At 44.0% G+C, this 21,306-nt stretch overlaps 1 protein-coding gene across 4 annotated transcripts in view; it reads left to right on the top strand.

Moving 5' to 3' along the window:
* The window catches only part of ATXN1 (ataxin 1), a 348,023-nt gene that overhangs the window by 36,671 nt on the left and 290,046 nt on the right, over window positions 1-21,306 (top strand). For all 4 annotated transcript variants that reach the window (XM_082731829.1, XM_082731826.1, XM_082731828.1 and 1 more), the window contains exon 2: window positions 12,407-12,528. The gene's annotated coding sequence lies outside the window, so the exon portion shown is untranslated. The remainder of the gene's footprint in view (window positions 1-12,406; window positions 12,529-21,306) is intronic.

Below are 21,306 nucleotides of genomic sequence, written 5' to 3'. Positions count from 1 at the left end.
AGCCTGTTGCAGGACTCAATCCCAGGACCCTGGGTTCATGACTTGAGCCGAAGGTAGGCGTTTAGCCGACTGAGCCACCCAGGCGTCCCTCTAAATCCTTATTGTATTAAGCCATATTTATATTCAAAATACACAATGATTTTGACCCTTGATTGTTCTTGTTAAGACTGTCATCTTTTCTGTGTGATTGTTATGTTGCTGTAAACACCATTTTGGCTTCCGAATGTTTAAGGAGAGCTAATGACTCTTGGGGGTGTCGATGAGTCCCTGAGTCCTTTTTAAACCAGTTACAAACAGACTATCATTCTGAGTTTGTTGGGGGTCACATTTGTGAACTTCTTAACACACAGAAGTTGCCCCGTAAATGCTAGTTTGAGGGACAGCCCGATTGTTTGAGCTCGTCCTGGGACTTTCATTTTCGGACTGGAAACAGGAGTTCAGAATGGCCATCCATCTAATGCTGAAGGCCACCCACCTGCCCTACGGAACCTTCCCTGAGACCCTTTCCTCTTGGGCCACTTGTGTACATGCTGTCTTCCCAGATAGAGGCTAAACTTCCCAAGGGCATGTGGATCTGAGAAGGTTTCCTCTACTCCAGATGAGCGCCTGGCAGAATTTCCTTACAAAGCACCCTAAGAAGTGTGTCAATGACTTGACTCACCTCCCCTGACGAGGATGGTAGCATCTTACAGGTTTTCGGATATTGTTCCTCACTTGCTTTAGAAATTGAAAAACTTTGCGGTGACTTTTTGTCGCATCAGCTCTAAGAATCTTGATTTACTGAGCTTTTTAAAGTCAATGATGTCACAATATCAAAAAATGAGCTGGAGCGAATCTCCTTGAAGGAGAGGAGGGGTGATTCGCGAGCTGGGTGATACGTTCCACATGTCACAACATCCACGCGAAATGTGAGGTGGGGTTGTTGGCGTGGGGTTGTGCGGAGAAGCCGTTGTTGTACGTTACTTGGTAGAATTCATATTCATATCTTGTCAGTTTACACTGAGCCAGAGATTTAAAATAACATTTGTTTCTGTTTTAGTAACTGCTTAAAAAAAAAAAAAAAATCCCAGATCATTATGTTTTCATTTTCTTTAACTTGACTTCTGGTAGTGTTTTTAATACGTGGCCTTTCAAGCAGTAATGAAATGTATCAGTGCAACTTGGCATTGCCTAACAGGACATGCTTCTAGGATTATTCTTAATGATTAAAAGTCAAATTGAGTTTAAAAATTAAAAAAAAAAAGAAAGAAAGAAAGAAAGAAAGAACTTGACCTAAAATCTAGATGAGCCAAGAAAACCCAGAGGGGGGTGGGAAATCTGTGAATGAAACATTGGTTCTTGGCCTTTTATGTACCTTCACATCTGTGTTCTCCAGATCTCTTCTTAACTGCACATTCACAGCCAAAGGGGAAGGGCGGTTGGGATCACCAAATGTGATTTACTGATGCGTGGTTCACAGACCCCCTCCCTCTTCAGAGATACCTTGCAGGGTGTTGTAGTTATCCACAGTTTTGGGGTCTATTGGGGGTTGCAGTCACGAGATCTATTGGGGGCCACTCTGGAGAGCTGATTGGAGGACCCAGAGAGCAGTCTAGGTGGGCGAGTGGAAGAGGTGGGGGTGAGAACAGAAGTGATGGTGCCAGTGGGGTGGAAAGGGAAAGATTCCGGCAGGGTAACCGGGAAGTAGAGTTGGTAGGACCGGGAATCAGCTTCCTTGTGAAATAAAGGGGGAAGGTGGAGTGCTCGATCTGGAGTTCTGTTTTAGCAACTCCATGATGCTGGGGTACCAGGAACAGGCTGAGTGGTTCTCTGAAAGGGATGGGACCTCAGAGTCTTTCTCCCCATGCAGCATGACATCGCTGCATTTTTCCTTTTCATCCCATAGCTGACCCCTTCTTGGTTGGGGGTCATAGCGCGTGGCTCCTTCAGCTTCACTTGGAGGGGGTCTGAGGTGTCACGTGCTTGGGTGCATGGGGGCCACCGATGTAAATGTAAATGGAGGGAGGCAAGAAGAAAGTGTTTGTTTAGAGCTGCCCTAGTGTATAATGTGAAAGGCAGTTTAAAAAAAAAAAATGTCAGCCCATGGTGACTCTTCAGATTTTGGGAGCCCTGGGAGACATGCTCACCGACTAAGAACATCAGCCCTTCGCTAAATAATGGCAGTGATTCAGAGAACTTTCTTTTGTGGTACAGCACCCTGAGGGGTCTACTGAGACAGAAAAAGAACAGTGCTTCATAAACTATAATTACTTAAGTGTTGCCATAAGTAAATATTTAAAGTATACTAAAATGGCAACATCAGGAAATATGACTAAGAGGCCAATATGCAGCACACCCTTCTCCCCACCTTTGTGGTTGTTGAAAATTTCCACCAAGGATGATAAAGAAGGTTAAGATCAGGGCTGTTAGGTTTCAGAGGAAGGCCAAAATTTGCATGGTTCTGTAAATCTAGTCATGGTGTTCACACAAGTGGAAACCCAAAGTTTAAGTTCCATCAGTCCATGGCAATCATTAGAGATGCACTTGGCGATGACTTTCCAGTCTCCTGTGCAGAGAAGTTCGGCACAGTGAAACAACAAAACAGGCCTGCTTCTCACCATGTCTCTTATAAATACACAAGCATCCCATTTATTTGGTTGGTCTGAGAGAAGGGGCCGTTTTCGAGAATGAAATGCCCTTCTAAGTTTGATACAGTGTGGAAGGGTTATCTGGTGTTGTTATCACCTGATAGTAGTTCATACCATTTTTTAAAAAAGAGTTATTTATTTATTTATGAAAGATTATTTGCTTATTTGAGAAAGACCACACACCTCTTGAGTGAGCCGGGCTGGGGGCGGGGAGAGAAGGAGCAGAGGAAGAGGGACAAGCTGACTCCATGCTGAGCACGGAGCCCTCCATGGGACTTGATCCTACGACCCTGAGATCATGGCCTGAGCGGAAACCAAGAGTCCGCCACTCAAGTGACTGAGCCACCCAGGCGCCCCTGGATCATACCATTTATACAAAGTATGAAGCGCCATTTTCCAAGGGTAATTATGGTGTCGAGAGAATGAGCTGGATTCTTCTGTGTTCTCTAGTCTGTGGTGCACAGACCTATTCATTAAAAAGTTTCCGTGCCAGTTTGGGTATTCATATTGAAAACAGATCTACTGAACACTTCAGTGGGACATTTCCGTGTCCCTACATAAGTAGGGGATGACATTAAGAATGGCTGAGCCTTTAGAAAGGGTAAGACACAGTCAGTGGATTTCTGGTTATACCCCAAGTCCACCTTTTTTTTTTTTTCTTTTTTTAAAAATCCTGCTTTCTTCTCAAATCAGTTCACATTGATGGACCTGATCCTTTTTCCTCTGCAAATGGCACAAATAAACTGGCATGGAGTTTTCAGTGAACACCATTGATGGTATCGTAGACCACTATTCTCTTTAAAAGTATCTCCAGTTTCTGGCTGAATTCCACTGCCAATTTTGTTTAATCTCAGGATGGACTACTCTAAAGATGTTTAAAATAAAACTGACATAAAATTACGCTCCTGTGTTCTTTCGTCTCCAGCCAGTCAAGAAAAATACAAGCAAGCGTGATAGGTTGTGTTTGGCACCTGGGGAGTGATAAACACCGATCTAGGAAGGGATCCAGTGTATTTTAAATGATTCTGGCGTAGCAGAAGGAAAGCCCTTGAGGTTAGAGTAGTAATAGGTACAATGCATAGTGACCCAAGGGAGCTAAGGGCTTAGAAAGCACTCGAAAAGGAAGCCCAGACGGATGTTACGTATTTCAGGTTTGGTTCCAGATTAACGCAATAAAGCGAGTATCACTATAAAATCAGTCAGGTGAATTCTTGGGTTCCCGGTACATAACAAAAGTCATTTTTACACTATACGGTCGGCTACTAAGTGTGCACTAGCATCATGTCTAAAAAAACAAGATATCTATCTATATATCTTAATTCAAAAATGATGTCTTGGTAAAAAACGCTAACCATCCTCTGAGCTTTCAGTGAGTCGTAATCGCTGATCACCGGCCACTATAACCCATGTGATAATAATGAAAAATTTGAAATATGATGGGATTTCCCAAAATGGGACACAGAGACACAAAGTTACTTAGCACCCTCAGTACGTTTCTTAGCCCTATTCACCTCCATTTCTTCATTTACTGAAGGTAGAATGAGGCAAGTGTCTACCACCGAGGGTGGTTGGAAGACTAAAAGGAGATAATGTAATTTGAGCATTTAGCACTCAAATTTTAGCTGTTGGGACACCTGGGTGGCTCAGTCAGTTAAGCAGCTGACTTTTGATTTTGGCTCAGGTCATGATCTCAGGGTCATGAGCTCGAGCCCCGTGTCAGGCTCTCTGCTCAGTGTGGAGTCTGCTTGAGATTTTTCTCTCTCCCTCTGTCCCTGCCCCTCTCTCCTTTTTAAAAAAATGAAAGCCTCCACAACTATGAGCTATTATTATTATTATTATTATTTTGCATGTGTACATGAACACCCAAGGATAGTCAGTGTTGTTTTGTCGTTCTTAAAATAGTTCATGGTTTATGATTACATACCTACTTTTTTAACTGATTTCATGAAATAGGTCTTTCTGAATCTCGCTCAGGGTACTTAAAATGTTTGTCATCTTGAATGAAAACAAATCCTTACTAGATTATTTTAAAAACCTGCATTATTAAAAGAAAGTATTTGCGGGGCGCCTGGGTGGCTCAGTTGGTTGGACGACTGCCTTCGGCTCAGGTCATGATCCTGGAGTCCCAGGATCGAGTCCCACATCAGGCTCCCAGCTCCACGAGGAGTCTGCTTTTCCCTCTGACCTTCTCCTCGCTCATGTTCTCTCTCACTGTCTCTCTCTCAAATAAATAAATAAAATCTTTAAAAAAAAAAAAAAAAAAAAAAAAAAAAAAGAAAGTATTTGCTAAAGAAGTCTAGAGTGTACCAGGTTCTTACCTGGAAGAATCCAAATAAACAGATGTTCTCTTGACAGCATGCTCTTTCCTACTCGTCTTTCATGGCTATGACAAGCCTACACGCTGACAGAACCACATATCACAGAAAATTGAATTCAGAGGCACATTGGAGAACTTAACTTTTTTCTTTTAAGACAGATAGATGTATCTTTTTAAGATTGATTGATTGATTGATTGATTGGTTGTAGGCTCCATGTCCAGCATGGAGCCCAGTGTGGGACTTGAATTCACCACCTGAGATCAAGACCTGAGCTGAAATCAAGAGTTAGGCACTTAATGGACAGAGCCACCCAGGAGCCCTTGTTAAGCCAGGTATTAAAGAGATTTGCAAAACTTTAAATCAGTGTCACTCTTCTCACTAACCTTTGTGTCTTGGAAGATATGGTTGCTTTTTCATAAAGATAGGTCATTTTATGTAACATGCAGTGGGTATATTACTGCTTGCAGGAAATGAATTAATTTTAACATATTTCAGCTTTTTCACAGTTTTAATTTCTTAAACAATAAATATCGTTCAATACAATCTGCCTAATGAAAAGCTCTTTGGGATCCTTAGTATATTTTAGGGATGCAAAGGGGACTTGAGGCCAGAAAGTTGGAGAACTCTCACCTCGGGTATAGTTTACTAGGATGCATTTCGGTCAGCGCTTGTCTTCTGGCTGTTTATTTCTTCTGGGAAAAGGATTCTGTGGTCAAGAAGTATTTTGGACCAAGTGGCATGCCTTCTTTCCTCCTTGAGATTTACAATACCAATCGCTACACCACTGTCCCTCAAAAGTGTTTCCCTGATGGGTCCAAGTCTTTTTTGCCCTCCTTTTATTTTCCCCATAGCTTGGTGTTTCACCGTGGGACACACTGGCTAGTACATGATGTATGCTACCCTCTCCCCATTTTTCAAAAATAAAAAGCAAGATTAATCGAGTACTTTCTGTCACATCCATACTTTACTTAGAAGAAGACTCATGAACCTTTACCAGTTCATCTGAGGGACTCTCTTTTTTAAAAAAAAAAAAGAAAAAGAAAAACACTTATCCTTTATTGTTGGATACTCTTTTTGCTCATCCTTGTCAAGGCTGTCTTCACTATGCAAACACGTGTGCCTGCAAAACTGTTTCAGACATTTTTGTGTGTGAATCAGGAGCATCTGCTCGTTGGGTCACAAGACGTCGCAATGTCATCCCCACACAAATTGTCCGAATTGCAGGTTCATGCTGGCTGCCTAGCCACGGGGCTGTCACTGCTGTTCGGTATTTTTAAATGGCAAAAAATACCTGTGGGGATGCATCATGTGCCTTTATAAAACGCAGTTGCTGTTTGTAACAGAAAGATTTATAAATGGCAGTGGGTTTTGTTGTTTTTCTTTTTCTTTTTTTTTTTTTTGGATGATTCTTTCTTTTCAGTTCTTTGGCTTCCACTGGTCGTGGGCACCATCTTAACAGTTAAAACAAAAAGATTCCACAGTATGGATGAACATGTTCTTGGCTACTACTTGATGGGCGTTCTCAAAAAAATAAGGAGGATACCAGAGCCGGCAGCAGTTTCCTTTCTGACAACAATGCCGTTCTAAATTTCTATGGAAGGAGAGAAGTATAGAGAACACTTCTTTCACTTTCTGTATTTCACATGTCTGTGTCAGGGAAAGAATGGGAAAGTCTCAATTTGTTATAAAAACTAAAGGGACGATAGTTACTGTACTTTATGTCATGTAAAAGCTTTTCTTCTTGATGGTTTTCTTTTTTTAAGGTTTTATTTATTTATTGGACAGACAGAGATCACAAGTAGGCAGAGAGGCAGGCAGAGAGAGAGAAGGAAGCAGGCTCCCTGCTGAGCAGAGAGTTCCATGTGGGGCTTGATCCCCGGACCATATCATGATCTGAGCCAAAGGCAGAGGCTTAACCCACTGAGCCTCCCAGGTGCCCCTGTTCTTGATGTTTTGGTCTCATCAGTTCCTACTTAGAAACTTAAGATTGTTTGGAGGCACCTGGGTGGCTAAGTCGGTTAAGGGTCTGCCTTCGGCTCAGGTCATGATCTTGGGGTCCTGGGATCCAGCCCCACGTGGGGCTCCCTGCTCAGCAGCGAGTCTGCTCATCCCCCTGCCCCTCCTGTCCCCCTCCTCTCCTGCTCACACACGTGCATGTGCACGCTCTCTCTCTCTCTCTCTCAAATAAATAAAATCTTTAAAAAAAAAAAAGAAACATAATATTTTTTGAATTCTTAGTGACTCTATTGGCAACTGAAAATCAATTTTCCCTTCTTATTAAAAAAAAAAAATTCAAGCAGAAATACTGTCACTATCTTATTCAGTATCTTGGCGTCCCCCCCCCCCACCATTGAGTCGTTTTAGGGAGAGCTCTTTAAATATGCAAAGGGACAGTCAGTCCATAGGAATTCATATTAAAGCATTTGTAGACTATTCTGGAAACTCCCTCATAGTTAAGTCAAACAGATGAACCGTACTGAAATTAAAGAGCCATGGGGAAGTTACTCTTCAAATGGCAAGAGGCTACCTTTCCATCTTCGACAGTTGAGTATATATTGTAATATTTTGGGGATATCGAAAGTAGGATTGTAGAGCTATGTGACAGGTGAAGAAGTTGGCAGAGGTGCATGTGGGCCCTTGTTTGTATGAACTCTATGGTGTTAGCACTCCCTGCAGTGAAAAAGTCACATTTCAGGGATGCATGTCCAAGGGTAGAGAAAGTTATCTCCGAATGATCTCGTCATGCAGTCACAGAGAGCCTCGGCTCTGGAGTCAGATGGCCTGAGTTGGATTCCCACCTCCATCACATATGTGTGCTGTTGGGCAAGTGATGCTTGCACATCTCCACAACTTCTTTGTGACTCAGTTTCTCCAACTGTAAAGAGTCATATAAAATCCCTAGAAGAGTGCTTTTTGCACATCAGAAGAGTATTAGTTACTTAGTACTGTGTAACAAATTACCCTAAAACTGGTGGCCTAAAACAACAAAGACTTCTTATCTCGTAGTTTCTGTAAGCAGGAACGAAGGCACACTTCTGATCAGTGTCTCAGGCTTGGGATCTCTGCGAGGTTACAGTCAAGCCATTCATTAGCCCAGGCTGCAGTCTCATCTGAAGGTGGGGTAGGGGGAAGTTGGGATCTGCTTCCAAGCTCAGTCACATGGTTGCTAGCAGACCACGTGGGCCCCTCCCCCAGGATGGTTTCACAGCCCGGCAGCTGATCCCCTACTCCCATTTTGAGTAACCCTGGAGAAAATGTTTGGGAGCATCCAAGATGGAAGCCAGTCTTATCACTTAATCTCGGAAATGACATCCCAATGCCTTTGCTGCCCTCTGTTTGCTACGCGGCAATGGCTCAATCTAGTCTATAGACAAGGGGAGAGGACTATACAAGGGCACGAATACCAAGAGGTGGGATCTTGGGAACCACCTGTGACAGTCAACTCACGCTTTAACTTGTATCTTCCGTCCACATGTCTGTGAATTTCAAACTTACACGTCCTACTGGCTACTTGACATCACCCATATCCTGCGGTCTACACGGTTTCTCCCCAGGATGTCTACTAGGCACCTTAGGTCTGACATGCAAACATGGAGTTCCCGACACCAGCTTCTCCCGTGATCTTTTCTGGTCTAGTGAATGGCAGCTCCATTCTTAGAGATGGTCTGGTCAAAAACTTGAACGGATCCTCCTCAGCTCTTTTCTTTCTCTTACACCACTTGTCTACTTGCCCTTCAAAATAGATTCTTTGTCTTATACCACTTGTCCACTTGATCTGTAGAATATATCCAGAATCTCACCAGTTCTCCCTCCCCCCGTATCACCCATTCACCCGTGTGTTGGGTGTCTCACCTGAGTTTTTGCAGTCTTTAACTGCTCTCCCTGCTTTCAACCCTGTCCCATTATGGTTTGTTCCTTACAACAGACAGAACGATCCCTTCAAACATAAGGAAGATCATTAGACCGCTTCATTCACAGTTTTCGAATGTCTTCCTGTGTCACTTGGAGTAAAAGTCAAAGTCTCTGCAGTGGCCTACAGGGCCTCTCATGATTAGAAAATTATTTTCCTATATTTAATTATAGAAAATGATGTATATATGTATAATAAATACCCTATATACGTATGTCCGTGGAAACATAATAAACATAATAAATTAATTATTTAATTTATTAAAATTTATTTTCTGAATTGTGTAAGATGGGGAGCTGATGCTTTCCAAATAAAGAGCTGATTTTCCCAGCCCTGTTTATTGACTAGAACATCCATTTCCCCCTGAAGTGGTGTTTCACAATGAACCTGTTTCTTTCTTTCTTTTTTTTTTTTCCTATGCTGTATCTCATTGTTGAATTTTAGAACAGCGACGTACCGGACAGTCTTATAAGATACAATTGTGTTTTTTGAGATCTCATTTGATACGGTATACTCAAACACGTAGAAAAGCCGCTTGATTTCTAATTGGTAATTAATTATGGAGAATATTTACTTATGTCCCTTTATTTGATAGATAAGGAACTAATTCTACATAGGAGATGGTGCTTAAATTGAAAAATCCAGTTAGTGGCAAAACTGAGATGAAAAGAGAGAGAAAAAAAAATACCTCATGGCTTTGGGGGCACTGTTTCTGAATCGTGTTGATACACTCTGCCGCTGTTGCTTATTTGTAAGTGTTTCAGAAAATTGTTACAAAAATGCGTATCGGATGTCAGACCCCGTAAGGATATCATGTGGATTGGAATCCTGGTTTATATAGATAACTTCCCATGTTCAGGCAGATCTGTGAATGCTCTTGTCCTCTGGTGTTCTTTTCTTTTTTTTCTAGACTTTTGGTCTTGTCTCTAGAGCTTCAACTGGCGAACAAGAATGGATAGGCAAAGGAGATGAAGTTCAAGTCTGTTTGGTGATTACCAACACTGCTGGAATGTTGGCTGAAAGAGGAAAGGATATCGAAATTATTGTTTAAAACGAGGTGTATTAGAATGTCCAGTGGTTCTTCTTTTGACCAAACCCGCCCCCTACACGGTGCACGATGTGTAATTGAGGGTCAGCTCTAAATCCTGAAATGAATCATGTCCACCTCCTTCCCATCTACGGAGAGAAGAATGGAAAATCTTGTCTGGATCAGGCCTAGCTTCCCCTGATTTTTTTGTTTTGTTTTGTTTTCTCCTCTCCAAAGAGTGTGACTTGCCCCTCTGGACACCTGGCTTTGGCTGCCGGGGAAGGGCCCTGAGCTCATCGGGGGAGCCACTCTGCCTCTCCCAGATAAGTTGGGTCCACATGGTGGCAAAGTCTAATTCAGAAATGGATGTCTTTCTTTAGGTAAAAGCAGCACAGAAAGAGAACGAGCACCACGAGAAGGTACTGAGCTTCTGGTAAACTCTTCCAACCAACGCCATACATGGCATTCAGTGAGTCAGTAGGCATGAGTGATTAAACCCTAGGTCTGCTTCAGGCCCAGATTAACTTGTGGTGTGCTGTCTGCCCCACCGGGCCGGCAGCTTCCTTTGAGGAAGAATCGTGAACCGGACAACAGAGACCCTCCCAGTTAACATGTCAAGATAGAGGGGTGCCTGGATGGCTCAGTGGGTTAAGCCTCTGCCTTCACCGTGGGTCATGATCTCAGGGTCCTGGGATCGAGCCCTGCATCGGACTCTCTGCTCAGCAGGGAGCCTGCTTTCCCCTCTCTCTCTGCCTGCTTCTCTACCTACTTGTGATCTCTGTCTGTCAAATAAATAAATAAAATCTTTAAAAAAAAAAAAAAAGAAAGCTGGTAACAAATGAAAGAAAGGCAGCAATTTATTTTTAGTAAAAGAAGATTAATATCAGCCAGGAACGTGCAGTGGGCTCGCTTACATCTTCCTCCTCCCTTTAAAATTCTGTTCTTACCCAAACGGTAAGATAAAGACAGTTTGTCATGCTTTGAACTTCCTGGCTTATGTTGATTTGTAGCAATATGTTACTGTTACACATTCGAGTGGGAGCTCGGTTACATTGCATGAAAGCTGCTGGGAAAACTAATAAAATCGTGACAACCCCACTTTCAGTGGGTATTGATAGCATCAAGAAAATAAAAAAGACTTTGCCATTTTCAGGCAGTCGCTCTTCCAACTAGACTGAAAATATAATGGGCTTCAACTCAACTCACTTGTTTAAACATTAGCGAAGAGGAGCTTTCTCTTCCTCCTTGGAAGTTCTGAGTGCCTACACGCAGATAACCACAGATAGACACTACCCCCTCCCCTCCAGAAGTTCTTTTCAAACCTGTTGAGTCTTCTATAAAGTGATAACTTCAGAAGGTTTTCAAGGAATTAATTGTTCATGCAGTCACCGAGTGAGGCATGAAGGTATATCCTGTCTCTTAGGGATGGGACAGGAAGGTATATCCTGTCTCTTAGGGATAGGGTCATGGGATGGTGACCCGGCAGTGGCCTCAGGACCTTTGGAGATGCGGAGGGTTTGACATCCCACGCAGGGTGCAGTCATCGGAGTGCGAGAGCGTGTTGGCAGTCTTGCAGCGTGCTTTCAAAACAGATGAGGAAGAGCTCGTAAAAGGCTAGAAGAGGTTGCAGACATCTTTTGAAGCTCATTTCCAGGCCCAGATGGCCATTGTCACAAAACAGTGGGGTGGACTTGTGTGAGCATCGGGAGAAGCTGGAACAGCACCCAAGGACAAGGGAACATTGTAAGCTCACAAGGCAGAAGAGAACTTTCCAGAGCCACCTTGTCGCGCGCGCACACACAGTTCTAGTGTGTAGGTTTTGTCAGCTGCTCTGAGTGGGGGTAAAGAGGCGTGCATATTTTAACCTTTCATTTCATATTCAGCGTGCAAAGTAAACGCTGCCTCCCAACTGGGCTGGGGCAGTTCTTTATGGAGATGTATTGAGTCAGGGTGAAAACCTGTCAATGACCTATTTGTGGTGCAAAATAGAAAATTTCCTCCTTCTAACTCTGCCTCTTTTTTTGTGTTCCATTCTAACCGCCCGGTATTTAAAGATCCTACTCTTAGCTCAGTGAGTCTGCGTCTAAAATGGGCAAAATCAGATGAACTTTAATTTGAAACAAAACGTCCTCCACTTCCTACCCTTGGCGACTACACATCAGTCATCTTTAATTATGAAACATCATGGATCTTTCTCTGTGTCCTGATTTCAGTTGGTAAACTTGGAATTTGGTAGGCTTGTCCCCGGTGGTGTAGATCATGATTTTCAAGATGTACTTCCTACCCCAGCAGGTGCTCTGTTTTCTTTCTTCCTCCCTCCTCTCACCGCCCTCCCCCCGCCCCCAGCATTTCAGGGCACCCTAGGTAGATCAGTGGTGTGATAGCTTCGTTCTGATAATTAACATGCTTGTTTGAAGTTATAAAAGATACATCTGAGAGAAGCCAGGGATTTCCCCCTGAATATCAACTAACTGCTTGAAGTGGCATTTCTCATTCTGACTTGTTTTGTTTTCTTTTCCTGTAGCATACTGCAGCAGAATGAAAGCATTTATTCTGAGGCCTCAAAAGTCGTGCTGCCCTAGACCATGAGCAAGAAGGCGTGGACTTCAGCCTGCACGGATGGTCTGGAAACACAAACGGCCGTGGGTAAGTCGTCTGAAGGACTCGGTGTTCCTTATCTCTAGGTTTCATCAGTCATCCTTTATTTGGGGTTTTGGGACCTCTTATTCAAGTGCCGGCTATTTCTCTACAGCCCATGCATGCAACAGGTCGTTGGAGAAAATGTTGTTCTAGCAACAGGGAGCCTAGAGAACAATGAAATTTACTTAGTGTGTTTGTTTCAGACATTGCAGTGCAATGAAGTTGTGGTTAGGGAAGACCAAAATGGAGGGGGGAGAAAAAGAATCCCAAACAAATGAACACACAAATGACCAGCAAAGTTTGTCTTCCAGATATCGCTTTTAGCTGAGAGCTGAGGGATTAGTCACACACGAGACTGTTGATCCGATCTGATGGCAGATTTCTCACCCCAGAGTGGAGTATCAGGGTGGGGAGGGTGAGGTGCGCTGGGGTTTTCCAGGTCTGAATCAACCTACATTTATTGAGCACCTTTTAACTACACGTGGTGCCCCACATGATGGCCTTGGTCTGGAGGTGGAATTCAGGGCTCCAAACTATAAAGAAACAAACAATGCAGAACATCAAAATATTGTGGATTTCCAAGCAAGTTTGATCAGCCTAGTGGACGGTAGTTCTTAGAAACAGTCCTCAAACGGAAGCCAGTTCTCCCCACCCATCTCGGGGACCTCGGACAACTTACTCATCCTTGGGGAATGGGTCACTTCTAAAAAAAAACTCCAGTGCATGCGTCGGTGACCTCCAAGGTCTCTTGCAAATGTAAAAATTCCACAGTTCACATTGCTGAAATTAATTAAATCATTATCCCCTTTGATTCTCACTCAGCCTAATCGATGGGAGCCCTTGGTGGGCCGTGTTGGGCAGGGAGGCTCCTTGGATGGGCCATTGCAGAGACAAAGGGCCAGGCACTGTGGGGTTCTTTCTAACCTCCTTCTCCCTGCGATCTTGTGAACCAGGCCTTTGATCAGACCGGCCTTGTGGTGTCTGTGGTTAGTAACGCATTAAAGTAATGCATTAAAGACAACGTGACACATTGTTACACGAGTACAATATCATATCAATAACGTCCCGTAGTTTTCCGTCGGGGATCTTGCTTCTCCTTCTCTGTTTGGCTGTCCCTGTCTTCCGGGTTATCTGCCCGTCCCTGAACCCTTGGGGCGCCCCAACCTTTTTTTTTTTTTTTTTTTTAAACATTGAACAGAATTTATGATTTTTCTTTCTTACTAAACATCCCTTTTCCGCAGCAGAGCTGTGAATGACACTTTAAATGATGCTCAGATGTCACTGTTGTTGGCAGCTGGCTGGCTGCCTCGGAGCACTGCATTATTTGGGTTTCGTGACAGCATTTTTTTCTCTCTCACAAATGTTAAATTACGAACTTCAGGAAACCACATGAATGCGGTGGAAGGAAAAGGCGAACGTGGCGTTCTCGGGAAATGCCGGTGTTACGGTTCTCCTGGTGACGGTCCCCTCCCTGCCCTCAGCACACAAAGCCCGTGCACCTGCCTGGTGGCAGTCTCCGAACTCCCGCCTTGATCTTCACTAATGCGGCCTGCCATGGCCCCCCCTTGTCACACTGAGTCAGGAGGTTTGGTAAAGACGATTGCATGCGGCTGTCTCTGCGCAGGGCCTGCCTGACCCCTGAGCCCGGCTCACCCACTAAGTCTTCCTGGTATGCTCGGGCCTCTGTGAACTCCTGTAACCCTTCGAACATGCATCCCGTGGGGTGCCTGGGTGGCTCCGTCGGTTAAGCATCTGACTTCAGCTCAGGTCATGATCCTGCATCGGGCTCCTTGCTCCACAGGGAGCCTGCTTCTCCGCCTGCCGCTCCTTCTTTGTGCTCTCTCGGACAAATAAACTTAAAAAAAAAAAAAAAACGTGCATCATTTAAAAAAAAAAAAAAATCTCTGGCTGTGTAGCACCTTGTGGGGGTTTGTTATCAACCCGTCTGGGCTGCAGACTTCCTGAGGGCAGGGATCAGATCGTGGCTGCGTGTTTCTCCAGGGTGGTCTAGCCCCAGGGACTCCTGCAGCCAGAGCCTCCTGGGCATGTGTCTTAAAGTGGCAGATTCAGCAACACTAGGTTCAGTGAGTCAGAATTTCTGGGGATGTGAAGCCCGAGAGACTCACCGCAGAGAACTCTTGGGCACACTGAGGTTTGTGGACAGCGGCCAGCGTCTACTTGCTCATCCTCTGGGCCTCCATACCTGCTGCGTCGGGTCCGGATCTGAGCACATGGTAGGTGCCCAGGAAGAATTTGCTTGTTGATTTGAGTAGCCCCCGGCCATGAGGGTTGCCTTTATCCTTCAGCAGCTTTGAGCCTTTGCAGGATGTGAGGTCTGCGTGTTCTCTGAACCCGGAAAAACCCCGTTTTGTCCAAAGGTGTAAAGTTCCCTTGGTCAGTGGCTGTTCTGGAAACCTTTTGATGTCCCTTCTCTTCAACCGGTGGCTCTGACTGTCCCCTATTAGTGGCCTGGCTCCTGCTGCGTACAGCCCAGCAGTCATGTTGGCTGCGGGGAGAGGGACCGGGGTGTCAGGACAGGAGGCGATCTGAAGTGGGAGCAGTGCCGTGGGAGCCCAGTCGTGTCATCCTCGGATCCTGAGGCCACGCCCGCTGCCCTTGGCAGTTTATCTCCAATGCTGTTTCTTTGAGCTGTTGGGGCTCGGGGGTTGTCAATTTCAGCGGCAGGAGAGCCATCCCGCAGGGACACGGATAAAGTTCAGCCGCAGTGGACGCACATCAAAGTGTCCTCAGTGCGAGTAGCAGCTTCGAGATTTCAGTCTGATGACAGCAGCCTGCCGTGGTCACCCCAGACCCCCTCCCTACCTCCTCCACTTGCGTCCAGCAAGAGCAAGCCAAGCCTTGCCAGGTGGCATTGCTTCTAGCTCGTGATGCCCTCGCTGGCAGGTGCCACCCAGGGAAGAGATCTGACAGAAGCCAGCCCAAAGAACCCAGAGAAGTCTCACCAGTCTATAAGGGAATGAGTGGGTGCATCGGGAAATTTATTAACTGTGACGACAGCCACCACCGCCTGCATGAAGACTATTTTTTTTTTTAACTTTTCTTCGTTTTCACTCTCGCTTAGTCACAGTTTCACTCAAGTTGTGTCGCTCTTGAATAAAGTTTGTGTTAAAAGGCACATTCAGGCAAGGGATGGGAAGCGTCTTCTCCTGGGCGTCCGTCTAATCTTGGCGATCAGAGCATTGGGGAGTGGGAAGGTAGAACGCATTGGGAAATGGATTTTTTTCCCCTCATTCTCAGCTAAGGGAGGAAAAGAAAGCACAGATTTCTAAAGCAGCATTAAGAGCAAAAGAGGCTTTTGCACATGGTGCTTCATCGAAACCTGATGAGACTTTTCTCTGGATGGCCCCCCTTCCAGTGGGGATGGGGCGTGGGCTGTGTTTGTGATGCAGGAGTCAAGTGCATAGGCTGTCAGTCATGGAAGGGAAATGTGCAGTTGTTGCCATCAGTGCCCTGAGCCTTCATTAAAGGTTTCAAGGTGGAGGAATACCTAGGGATGAAATTAAAGAAATTGTAAAACATACGATTTTAGTGAAATGCCAAAGGCATTGCTGTTTTGGAGGTCTTCAGCAATGCATGGGATATTTCCTTATGAGTAGTCATTTGTGGTTGGAAGGGTGAAGAGCTGGTTTTAACAGAACATTTGACTGCATTCCTCGCGTTGTTTACCGTGAAGCATTCTCGAGAGCTGCAGGGTTTCCAACTGGCTTCCTAATTCATGGGCGCTGCTTTTGGAAGGCAGGTAGACATAGGAAAAGAGGCAGTTTGGTACCCTCCCTGAAGACCATCGTTGGAAAGCTCTTGAAAGGCTTTCTAGCTTAGAGAAGTTAGATACACTTCATGTCCCCAAGCTGACGCTCTGTAAAGCAGTACCAAGCAAGCCTTCTGTGAAATGTGTTACAACTCGCTTCTCTTGCTCATACTATCATGCGCTAATTGCATCAGTCCCCTGGAGAAGCTGGGTGTCTGGGTATAACTGAGCGAAACCGCACCAGTTCAGGAAATGCAGTGAATGGTCTTATAATAGGCATCATCAAAACAGATGGTGATTAACTTGGAAGGTACCCTTCCTTGGTGACAGTTTGAAAGCTTTGAAAGGAGGTGTTTGCTGTGCATCAAAAGAAATTAGGATTAAACTGCCACGTGGGCACATGGTTGGAGGGAAAACAGAAAAGAACTCACCGGAGCTCCTTACTACACATGCTTTCCCCAAAGACATCATCATCACATCCCGGCATCATTACCAGTTCCGCTCGGATGACGATCATGGCTCTCTCTTCCTCTCCGGAGCTTAAGATCACTGGCTTCCATCTTCCTTCCCAGATGGCTCCAACTGGGTTAATCATAGGTGCCTCTGACTTGAGTCTACACCTCCTCCTGTCACTGTCCCGACTCCCTTTATGGGTCTTTGTCTAGAGAAACAGGATCAGCTGCCAGCCAGTCATGGGTGCTGGACACCATCCTCTCTTCCTATGCTTCACCCCTGGATCACGTGCTGGAGTTTTGCCTCTTGCTTATTTCATGGTCTAGCACTCTGCTCCATTCCCCTGCCCTTGGTCTGCTTCTGCGGTTAGCATCATTTGCCTGAGTACCACAGCCGTTTCCAAAAGAGTACTACTGCCGTAAGTCTGTCCTTCCGGCATTCCATTCACCCTAGGATTTTGAGAACGGTCTTCCCAAAGAAAGGGTCTGATCGAATTACTCCCATTCCTAAAAACGCTCAGTGGCCCGTGAAGTATGGAACAGTCTTTGTAATACAATGGAAGTCTCAACTACATCCTTCAAAACTGTGCCTGCGACGGATCACCCATCGGTACACATCGATTACAAAGTCATGATGAAAATGTGTGCGTGTCCACAAAGAGTTGGAGTAAATAGAGCAAAAATGAAGATGTTTAGAGCAGTTGGTACTTTCTTTAAGAATGATAGTCTTCTGGGGCGTCTGGGTGGCTCAGTGGATTGGGCCGCTGCCTTCGGCTCGGGTCATGGTCTCGGGGTCCTAGGATCGAGTCCCGCATCGGGCTCTCTGCTTGGCAGGGAGCTTGCTTCCCTCTCTCTCTCTCTCTGGCTGCCTCTCTGTCTACTTGTGATTTCTCTCTGTCAAATAAATAAATCTTTAAAAAAAAAAAAAAAGAATGATAGTCTTCTGGTATTTTCCAGAGGAAAGAGTGACTATGATGAAGTGGAAGAAAAAAATTCAAAGGATTTTGTTAACTTCCCTTTCCCTGCAAGATAAAATGGTAACTCCGTTGCACGCACGACATTCAGCATCCCTAGGAATTCATTATCAACTCACCACTGAAATCTCATCCCTCCTCCCATCTTCCCACAGGACACTTCTTCCCTTTCTCCATACACTGTGTTCTTCAGCGACCATGCCTTCTTTCATGTTGATTCTTGTGCATGAAATTCTGTTTCTCCACCCAGTGAATTTCTCATTCATTGATGCCTACTGGGAACCCCCCCCTACCCCCTCCTGTGATAGTCTGTGGGTCACAGATCTTTGGTGATGCTGGCTTCTCTGTGGTTGACCCATGAGGGTGGGGACTGGTTTATTTTAAACCTTGTCTTCTAAGTGGTAAACCCATTTCTCCACATAATACAGCTTAATAAATATTTACAAAAGGTAGAAAGAAAGAACTCATTTGGAAATATAAAAGTAATCCTTTAGGTAAGATTTCACGTTTCCTATACGCTCGGTGCGAATTACCATGTGGTAAAAATGACCCAAAGTTGATGTTTTGGGTGAAACAGTTTTTACAAAGGCAGTTGGGCTCCACATCCAAGCACTTTTAAGCCAACGAGGAGGGTGAATCTTTGGTATCTGAAAATTCTAACATCAGGTAGAATCAGTTCAGCTTCTCAGAAGCCATATTTGTGAAACGACTAGAAATTGCTTTTTAAACTGTTTTATGGCCAAATCAGAAATCCACCAAAATGACACATCCAGTGTTGGCAACATAGTAGGGATATGTGGTATTTTTTTCTTAAGGGAATTTAAAAAGCCAAGACTGGGTAACATTAAAGGATTGATGTAACATTTTCAGTTCTGAAAGGCTATTCTACTCTAGAAATATACTTGTTACTATTTTTTCATTTCTAAGAATTCTGTTTGGTTAAAATTGCAAAGGAGAAAAAAAATATCTTGGCTTAAACAAAATGAAAAGTCATCTCCAAAATTAATTTGGCATCCTCAAAAGTTCCTTTCCAAAGGGAGGAGGAGGAGGTTTTTTAATATCACATGTTAAAAATGCCACTAAAAAAATCATCATTTGCACTTGTGAGCAAGAAATTCAGAATGGTATTTAATGGAGAGCAATGTGTGAGGCATGTCATACATCCTTTGAAACAATATTTTGACATTAGGGAAAGGCTATTTAATAGTATGTATTATTTTATAATGTATATTATATGTATCTACTATATTTTTCCCATTAATGTTCTAGTTAGAGTCAGTAAGTTGAAATAGATCATTTCAAGTTAAGATTTGCCACTTTCCCTGCATGATATACTTACCCAGCTTTCAGTTTGCTTGCCTGTAAAATTATGACAAAAGTTGAACCACTGTTAGAGTAACAGATTAAGAAATTGGTCAGTCCACATGTACTGATGGACTACTAACTCAGAAACCTTAAATACCACATCACTTGGCAGCATCTCACGGAAGCTGATCTTTGTCTGTTTTGCACAGTGAAGAGCCTTTGCTGAATTGATTATTTATTATTATTTTATTATTTTTCTGTTCTGAGCTTTGCATTTGACCAGGCCAAATCCTGGCCATTTGACTGTGGAGAAGATCTATCAGGAAATATGTATACTTGAAGCCATCAATGTATGTCAAGTAGTTTCATTTAAAAAAATACGCACACAGACACACAGACACAAAATGGCTAAGGTGAAATGATTTCACCTTTACCTAATTTCTCGTTCTTTAGCTATAATGAAAGCAGTTTTCATTATAGTTTGGGGTGCTTCCCGATGCAGTAGGTGCTTATCTTGAACTGACCTCCCCAGACCACGTAGATTGTGGCTGCAACCGATCGAAGGCTGCCTGGCGTCAGCACCAGCAGAGGAGGGCCTCCCAGCACAGGTAGCCTCAATGAGGAAGGTGCAAAGGGGAAGACAGCTCTTCATGAGACTTTAAAGATCTCAGTACAGAACATAATTCCTTGATGGAGATCAAAGTTTTGAAAATCCAGCCCCAAGAAAACTGATGACCGTCCTCGTAGGATTTTTTTGTTTTTGTTTTTGTTTTGCTTTTAGCACTACACAATCCATTGCTCTACCACTGTTGGAAAACAATGTAATGTACTGTTTAAGAGCATAGGTTCTTGAGGCAAATTTCCTGGGTTTGAGTACAGATGTGCCTCTCAATAGCTGTGCAATACTGAGCAAATTAAAACTCTTCGGGTCTCAGTTTATCCACCCATGGCATAGGAGAATTAAAGCAGCATCTATCAGAGCTGTAAAACCTAAATGACTTCATGCCCATGAAGCTTAAACAAACAAACAAACAAACAAAGTTAGCTCTTATGGTCATGTTACTTTCGTGGTGTTCAGGTAGACAGCTACTCAGTTTGTAACAAACACTTTCCAGCCTTTATTCTTGGTGCCTTCCTTCAAACTGAATTTATGAGCTTTTACTCCTGTGAGGGAAGGTAAAATATGGGAGCGAGCCCAATCAGGGAGGGTGAGAAAGTGCGGTGGGAACGTTAAAGGAAGGAGATAGTTGGTTTAATTATTACGTGGAGGAGGCGGTCTGAGCTCTATTTTGAAGTATGGACAGGATCCCACATTGCAGGAGGACAAGGGTGAGGAGACGGGAGAGGATGGTCTGTGTCTGAGGCACGTCATGGGCTAGTTTGGATCCAGTATGAGGTGCGTGAGCTAGAACGATGAAGGGTTAGGAGGGACAAGGTTGCTGTGATAATGATAGTAATAATAATAATAATTAGCATGAACTATGAGTTGAGTAAGCTACCTGACCCCAGTGTCTGAGTGGTGCTTTACAATCCTCCGTAACATAGTTCCAGTTTACAGGGGAAAACAATGGGTTTAATCCCATCCTAAAGGTTGGAATTTTATTTTAAGTGGTGGAGAGCCATTGAAGGTTGTGGAACAGGAGAAGGTGGAGGTCAGACTTAACTCCTGTTGACTTAGCTGCTCTGTTAGACTCTATGGAAGTTGAAAACCGGTCTCCTCCTGTCCTGTGTTCCTCAACAGGATGGCTACTCCATAAGTATTGGTGGAGTCTATTTTAAAAGCTTCCTCAACAAAATTTAGGAGACGCGATTGGTACATTTTCCCCTTTGAAGAGGAAACTAATCAATCTAAGAATAGTTAATAAACTAAATTCCTTTGTGCTTATACATGTTTCTTCTCATCTGATCCTCAGAAAACCTTTTATAGATTATGACTCTTTTACATTGAAATTTTATGTTATTGGAGTGGATGAGATTATTGGTGCCAAAGATTTCACTCACCTTGTAGGAAAAAAGCTAGGATTTGAACCCTGGGGTCTCTGACCCCTTACCTGTACTCTGTCTTCACTCCTACCTCTGTTGTAGCACTTCTGATTTCCAATATGCACTACGGTTGTTATTTCACTGGTTTAAGGCCACTTTGCTGGGACTCTGTTGCTTTCAGAGAAAGTAAAGCCCCACAAGGACCTAATCTACTTTGTAGAGGTTGATGGGAAAGAAATTACCTTCAGCTGTCCTCAGGACCAACATCCTTCTAAAGGACCCTGCTGGCAGGTGGCCATTT

The sequence above is a fragment of the Mustela nivalis genome (assembly GCF_964662115.1).
Source record: "Mustela nivalis genome assembly, chromosome: 5".
Taxonomy (NCBI): Eukaryota; Metazoa; Chordata; class Mammalia; order Carnivora; family Mustelidae; genus Mustela; species Mustela nivalis.
This window is presented reverse-complemented; position numbering and strand designations above follow the sequence as displayed.